This window comes from Lycium ferocissimum, chromosome 5, assembly GCF_029784015.1.
Source record: "Lycium ferocissimum isolate CSIRO_LF1 chromosome 5, AGI_CSIRO_Lferr_CH_V1, whole genome shotgun sequence".
Classification (NCBI taxonomy): Eukaryota; Viridiplantae; Streptophyta; class Magnoliopsida; order Solanales; family Solanaceae; genus Lycium; species Lycium ferocissimum.
The window spans coordinates 50094634-50102953 of NC_081346.1; the positions used below are offsets into that span (position 1 = coordinate 50094634).

The 8320-nt window shown below is 33.3% G+C and overlaps 1 long non-coding RNA gene across 1 annotated transcript; it reads right to left on the reverse strand.

Annotated features, from left to right (window-relative positions):
* Nucleotides 1–526: 526 nt before the first annotated feature.
* On the reverse strand, nt 527–5224 carry LOC132058406 (uncharacterized). The gene is made up of 3 exons (XR_009415298.1): nt 5045–5224; nt 1664–1739; nt 527–571 (listed from the first exon to the last, which is right to left on the reverse strand). It is a non-coding gene; the product is annotated as an uncharacterized LOC132058406 (long non-coding RNA).
* Nucleotides 5225–8320: the final 3096 nt, after the last annotated feature.

Genomic DNA, 8320 nt, shown 5'->3' on the forward strand with positions numbered 1-8320 from the left:
AAAGTTATTGAATAGGCCAAGTCGAATATTGAGGACCTTCTCTTTCATTGATAATCACTGGATGAAAAATTGAAATAAGACTCATGATTTTTCGTTATGGTATTAACAACCAATAATACAAACATTTTGTGCCATGAATGTAGAGAACTTGTCAAAGTATTATCATTTGAGAAATCATGAAGCAGCTGAAGAATTCCAGATCATATAGTCTTTTTGTAAAACATATCGCCTATAAGCTCATTTTATAGACCACAAAAGTATGATGACATCGAAAGAAATTAGAAGTGGGATCGGGCTTTATCAAAGAAAATGTTGAAATCACTGTCCTAGGAGGTACCTTGGAAAGGAGGCACATTAGTGAGATAATAAGAAGTATCAAAGTCACAATAACTTTCTATGGTATCAGTCTACCTAACTTTAGGGAGATTAGTGAAATAATCAATCAACCTGAACTTATTCACCAACTTAAATTGAAGGTACGTAGGGACTTACAATGACGGTACGTAGGGACTTACAATGACATTTAAAGCCTAAATGTTGTAAAGTCATCCTTCCATACTCCATTGGCATACTACAAATGCAATTCACCGTTATAAAATCCAAGAAAGTACAATATGCTAAAGTGTACTATAAAATTTAAGGAAAACAAATCATATAGTCATCGAATAACTTTGCTATTCCTTATTTTCTTTATTATATTATCCATTATTTACGATTTTGAATTTTGTGTCGAAGCTCTTTTATTACTTTTTTTCACTGTTGTTTGTTGTTCTTTTATTACTTTGTTATAAAATCTACAGATACTTTTAATAGTTGTGATTTTTATCATATGAGATCTTCTCTTTCACAAATGAAACGACAATTATGTTTTTATTTACATTGTCAAATAAAAAACTTCTGCGCTATTTTCAGTCTATAGTACATTTCAAACTTTTATATTTTCTACTTTCTTCCGCTAATTCTTGAATGTGATGAAATCCTCCACAAATTTATTTATGTCCAACCTAAGATGATTACACAAACATTAATAGTTCAAACCAATTAAAGAGAGCAGAATCTTTTTTTCTACAGAAAAGTAATAACATTTCCTTCACAGATCAGAAGCTACAAACCAATATCTTGCAAATATCTGGAACCTCTATATAAGTGTGATACATGACTACATAAAGAATTAAGCAAAGAGTAAATTTACCAATGGTCGATGATCTATTCATTGTGAACAATAAGCACACTGACTGTTATGATCTAGTCTATTTCCATGCAATGCAATAGATGCGTAGAGTTTCTTAGATAAAGTATCTAAAAGAATTAGATTCTATCTCCTCTTTTTTCTTCTCTTGTTCAAACGAATTTGAATACATAAAATATATTCAAAAGGTAAAATTGGCTAATTGTTGAAAGGCTCAAAAGTCGAATCTGAATCTAGGGGGGTGATCTTCAAATGAACAAAAAAGACTCTCTGTGCTCTAATGCGATTAGTAAATCAACATGAAATGGAATTGATTGATGATAAGAAGTCAAATATATAAAGATAAAGAGGTTACATTGGTACGTTATGATGCCTCCTGCTTGAACCTGATAATTTCTCTAATCATTTTCCAAAAGTATGATTTCAACGCATTCTTTTTCTGTGCAAACAGACCAGAGAATCAATTTCGGCTACCCCATTCGTGACCACGGCCTTTGTCCAAGCTCACTGAAAATGACATATCGGAGTTCTCCATATCAATTCCAAGACTCTAAAAAATTCCATCATGTTTGGATAAGTTACTTGTCAAATACACCATTTAAAAGTCTAGGTATGAACATTTCCAATTGAAGGTAGAAATATTAAAGTAATGAATTAACCCAAAGAACCTTAGAAATAACCAAGACAAACTGCAAGACAATTTGGATAAGATGCAGTTGAAACATTGATATATAAATGTCGAAGTAATGGTATAACAAATCAACCTTTATCAAGAAAGAAGATAAAGGAGCAGTTGAAACATTGATATATAAATGTCGAAGTTGCACATAAGAAGTTCCGGAAAGCATTGACAAAGGCTAAAAATCATCATGCAGCCCATTACACCACTTGCAAGTGCAGCCAATTTGTATAAATATCTACTTAACTAATGAGGAATGCTGGAGAACACATGTGGAAAAATGTATATATGGAAATTGTTCAGTTATTTTCAGACATATTATCAAACCACTTGCGTGCAGTATGAGTCATAGTATTATATTACTCATAGTATTCAACTATTCATAAGAAAACAACTAATATTGAGAGAAATTTTGCAACACAACTCCATTCATTAATAAATTAATAGCTACTAATCTCTAAATCTAACTTTTCCACTTTATTCCAAATACAAATATGATTCTAGTAGCAAGATGAATATAAATTAGCATCTTGCCTAAATATGTCTCAACTCCTTCCACGGATAAGAAAGACAGCAATGCAGATTTTTTTTTTTAACTGTTAAGTTACAGTAATAAAGAAAATCATCTAACTTAGACCAAGAAACGAAATACTCTTGGTTGTTCGTAGTCTGTTAAAAAAATTCCACTTGATTGATAAATAAAGCGATAGAATGTCACGACCCAATCCGCCATGACTAGCACCCATCTAAATCCTAGTGGACGAACTAACATACAAGACACCTATCCATTCAATCCGGTTTTATATTAACCAAGCTAAACAATTATTACTCATTTAACATCAAAAGAACAAAGTAAATCATCCCATAAATGCTGAAATAAGTGCGGAAGTTCTAACTATTACAATCCCCAAAATCCGAAAGTCATCGTACAGGACTCTAAGCTAAAAACATGTCTAAGAATCTGAAGTCTAACAAATAAGTAATCCATAATGTCCAGAGTACGAAAAGACATCATAGCAAGAAGATCTTCGGTGACCTAGCATGAGAAGAAGCTCACCCTAAAATCTGTCAACAATTATCCTCCACGCTAGATATGAGGACGAGCAACGGTCTCTATATCACAATCTGCACTCAAAGAATGCAGCAAGGTAGTATCAGTACAAGCACTATGTACCGGTAGATATCATAGGCCGACTAAGATTAGTATCATGCATATTTCATAAAATCAATAGAATAAAACAAGCCAGTCAACAGACATGAATATCAATAAATCACAGCAAGTCAACCAAGGACAATCACAATCAAATCACCAAGAATGTCAAGCAATCACAATCACGTAAGCCACAACGGAAATAAATTTACCACAATAACCTCACTCGCTGTACATACATGCTAGTTGATGTCTTAGCTTAGTAGCCATGACCTGCAGGGGACCAATGTTGTCCATGTACCACTCGTTCTGGATCCACTCCTCGGACTCGAGCACAAACCTCTGCCCAGGAACGAACCTCGTTCGCGAGACATATCAAAGTACCTCTCATTTCCAAAACGATCCTCGGACCACGAGCCCATAATCTAGGTCACATGAGTGTCTTTCCATACCTCTTACAGAATAGTGTTTCTTAGCTTTCCAATATCAACAATCAACTCATCATATCATGTCACAATACCCTTGAGAAGATTATATTAGCTTCCCATCACAACACATCCACTGTAGATTCAATCACACAGGAATAATGGCACGGAGCCTACACAATCACTCAATCACATTCACGTAGGAATTTAGCCACACAATACCATGCATGAAAACTAGACATGCTTTCTCTTGAGGAGATCACAAAACATACAATCAACTAACCAAAGTCTAACTCAAGTAAACCGTAACCTACCTCAAATTGTAGGCCGGAACACGCAAAATACTCATGCTAAAATTCTTTCCTTTCCTCAAAGCCTCAATACGTTCAGGTCTAAAAATAGAAGGTTCAATGAGTCACATTGCTCAATTCACAAATACCAAAGCAAGAATACCCTTCCCTTCCCCCATTCTAAGGGTGGATGATTTTCTAGGTGATAAACAACCTATCTAGGCCCCTAGTATTCATTTACCATCAATTTATACAACATTCTATCAAACATTCCCATTACAAACAGTGTTCTATGGCAAAGACACCATTTTTATAGAACCCTAGGCCTCAAATCACTTAGTTTATGATTCTAAATGTTCAATTTATGATAAATAACAACTAATCAATCCATTTAAATGATAGATAAGCGATAATAACCCAAACCCATCAAGTTTAGAAGGTTTATTGACATTCTAAGGTTTCTACTTCACTTTCACCATTAAAGACCCATGAAGATGATTACAATAAGGAAGGGGAAGGGAATGATAGAATGAAAAGCAGTGGAACTTACCTCTCAAGGTTATCTTGCCCTAGCTTGAAAATTCTCTCTAGGTGCTTGTTGGGAAGTGTGTTGGTGTTTTGTGAAAACAGAAAATAAAACTGAGTATATAAAATTCGGGCTACTGTTTTACGTCAACCGTTATAGCGGTCATCACGCTGCTGCAGCGATACCGCCATAGCGGTCAAGTGACCGCTATAGCGGCCCATCACCAAATCGCTTTGACTGCTATGGCGGTCCATCTACCGCATAGCGGTACATTTCCTGCTACAGCGGCCACCAAGGAAAATGGATGGCCACTAGCAACGGTTCAAGTACCGCCATAGCGGTACCGCCGCATCGGTACTCCTACCGCCACAGCGGCTCGTTTTGGGCAGTGAGCTCGATTTTGTTCATTTTTTCCCCCTATCACCCCACATTTCATCCAAGGCCTCAAAAACACAACACAAAACATGCACGCATGCAAAAAGACGCCCTACTAATCCACCCGCGGCCTCGAAATTCCCAACGGAGTCCTAATTTTCCATAACGACTTCCGGTCGTTACATAGAAAAGAGTATAAAACAACTTAGGGACAATTGGTTGCAAAATGATGATTGAGGTTAAAAAATAATTGTATGATGAAATAACACTCGCCGGAACTCATAAATACGACAGAGGCTAAAGACGTTTGAGAGTTACATTCCTGTGACTTCTCACCCCCTTTCGAAGAATTAATTAAGAAGTGTAAAAAATTCAAACACAAATCGAAGTAGAACCACAATAAACATTACCAATGGTGCGAAGAGGCATAATTAAAATGGCAGGTTCTTAAGGCTCCAAAAATAGGAAGATGAAAAGTAAAAAAGAAGAACAGAAATGCTGGCCGTTTACGTCTAGAAAGTGCAAAGGAAAATTGGGGAATGGGAATGTGGTTTAGACTTGGGGTAGTTTAGGTTAGTTTAATTTTGTCTTTTCTGATTTTGTGTTTAATAAATGATTTGAAATTTTAAAAAGTTGGTTTCAATTTCAATAGACCTTATGAGTTACAAAAAAACCCATGGTTTTAAATTTGGTTTATGTTTGTTTAATTAGTTAGGATTTTAAAATTTTAAATCAACTCTTTGTACTTGAATAATTAATATATCACTTTTGAAATTAATAAGGATAAGGTTGAGAAATTTAGTTTAAAGTTTTTTCTCCTAATTAATTGTTAATATAGAACAAAAAAAGGAAAAATAGGGATAAGAAACAAAAAAGTTAATAAAATAAAAAAAACACGTTTCCTAAATTTTAGCAGTAGTTTTTCTGATATTTTTTTAATCTTTTATTCTTTTCTTTTTGTTTCTTTTTTATTTATTATATACGAATTTTCTGGCGATGACACTTGTCATCACATCAAGTTTTTGCCTCTCCTATTCTATATAGATAGATAATTAAATGAAGTCTTTATATAAAAAAACAAACAAACAAAACGAAATAAAGACAACAATGTAAATTACGCTCGCACAATTAGGGCTAAAAACCCTAATTTAAAAAAGTGCCCGATGTGCTGATAGATATTGTTGAGAGAGAAATTCTTGTTCTTGATCTGTCATCTCGTGATTATTCGATGTTGTTGTTCGCTCGTCTCTCCACCATTTTCGATTGCTTTGCTCAAGAAGAGTATGAACTCTTTGATTCATGAGTTGATGTTGCTGGCCATCACCTTCCTTTGGTTCGTTCGAGTTGAATCGGAAGTCGGTAGAGTTTGTCTGCACTATCAGTCAAAAATACACAAAAAAAAGTGTCACGTGGTATAAATAAATTATTAAATTGATGCATAATAAATTTCTCCTATGTTCTAGATAGAGCTTGTTTGAACAGTCTGTCAAAAATAAATAGTAACTTTTCGTTCTTTAATTCTATTTTATAACTCAAACAAATAGTTTTAGAATATGTGTAAATAGAAGTTTTTCGATAAAAAAAAATTCAAAATGATTTGGCGCGATATATGCGTGCTAAATATGTGCCAAGCTACTACTCTCTGTCCCAATTTATGTGATACACTTTCCTTTTTAGTTTGTCCAAAAAGAATGACACATTTCCTTATTTGGCAACAATTTAACTTTAAACTTTACCTTTTACGCTTAACGAGATGATCTACAACCATACAAATATCTTTGGCGTATTTGAGACCACAAGATTCAAAAGTCTTTCTTTATTTCTTAAACTCCGCGCCCAATCAAACTATATCACATAAATTGGGATGGAGGGTATATTATTTTTTGTAGGAAAATATTTTCATTTTAGAAAGAAAAAATATAAGTTTTATTTGTGAAGAGAATTCAAATTTTGAGTTATTTAATATGATGTATGACCAGCATTTATAGTCAAGGAAGTACAAAATGAACTTTGATGGAGGAATTGATTTCTGTTACGTGTGAAATATTACATGCAACAAATTAATCTAAACTTGTTAGATAGCACATAAACCGTGCTATAAAATGAGATATTATGTGTTCTTCAAACGTAAGCGGAAGTCTGAAGAGAAACGCAGCTGGAAGACCCATTCAAGAATAAGAAAATACCATAGTGGTTTGGATTAAATCTCGATGAAATAATACAGCAATAAAAAGTTAATTTCATAAGTTTAATGATCCTTTCTTATAACCTAGAATTTTCTAATGGAACATCGAAAATATAAAAAAGCAGTCAAAACTCATCTTTATTGAAAAATCGTCGAAAAGCCCTTTCATAAAATGGCCGATGATGGTTGCCATAATATATCGAAGCAACACCCTAACCACAGTCTAAACCCTAATTGTTTATTGTATAGAAGAACACAGTGCTTAAAAAAATACTGTAGAAAGTAAATTTAATTGTACACTGTAAGTGTACATAATAGGAGATATTAGGGTTAACTTTAATTATCCTAATGGGCCTTATGCACCCCTTATGGATGGACCCAAATTTCCTATAACATGCATGGGAAGATAACTGACACTTGTCATGAGATTTAATTAAAGATCGTTTTTTTATTTGTAACTAGTTTCTTGACACGTTATTGAATCATGTAATATTCGGTTTTATAAATATAATATTAAAATAAAATTTGAATGTCTTTTTGATTAAATAATTAGCTTCAAATATAAACAGATTGAGCTAGTCTAGTAGAGGCCCATCTTAAATCCAACAAAATTTTGATGTCTACGCATACATTCTCAATTCCATTCCCATCCCCATCCCTGAGCATGTATACTATCTAATAAATAGAACCATTAGCGGAGAACACCAATCAATATGTAAAAAAATTGGCAAAGCACGTATGATCAGAAGCAATGATAGATAATCTTTGATATATTTCTGTCAAAATATTTTATTTTATTTTAAATTACAATAATGCTGCAAAAAAAATTGAGAAATGTCTCTTTTTGTTTCTGTTTGGGAGTAATGTGTCTATAAAAATACAAAAATCACAAAATTACAATAACATTTCAGAAAATTAATGGTAAAAATATAGATTTGACATGTAAAAGAGAAAATACATAGTAAAAAATAATGTCTTATGACTAGTTTTTTATTGAAAAAACTTTAATAAAAGGGGAGGTTTTATTTTTAGTGTTTGTGTTCATCAATTAATATTCTTGATAAAAAAAAAAAGTTAGAATAATTGACGTAAGATATACTTGCAACACACGTGAATAATGACTAGCCTTGTATAAGATATATCTTCTTTCATAGCCTCTTCTTGCAAATAATTTTCACAAAGAGGAGGTTGAAATCTTTGGAACTTTTTGTTCTTCATTTTTTATTCCTGATAAAGATTTGTAATAACTGATGTGCAAAAAAGTGCAAGTCCCTTGTCTAGTGACTCGTGTTTATATAAGATATATCTTTTTATGTAAAATCTTCTAGATATGTTTTTCTTTGCCTCCAACATTCATTTTGGTGAGACTAGTCATGTGCTACAAAACGAGAACTTATATGTTCTTCGTGTAGCGGAAGCAGAAGTCTGAAGCGAACCGCGTTTGGGATTGCTGGCCAATGTTGGTTATCACGGTATACGAAGCAACCCTCTAAACCATGAT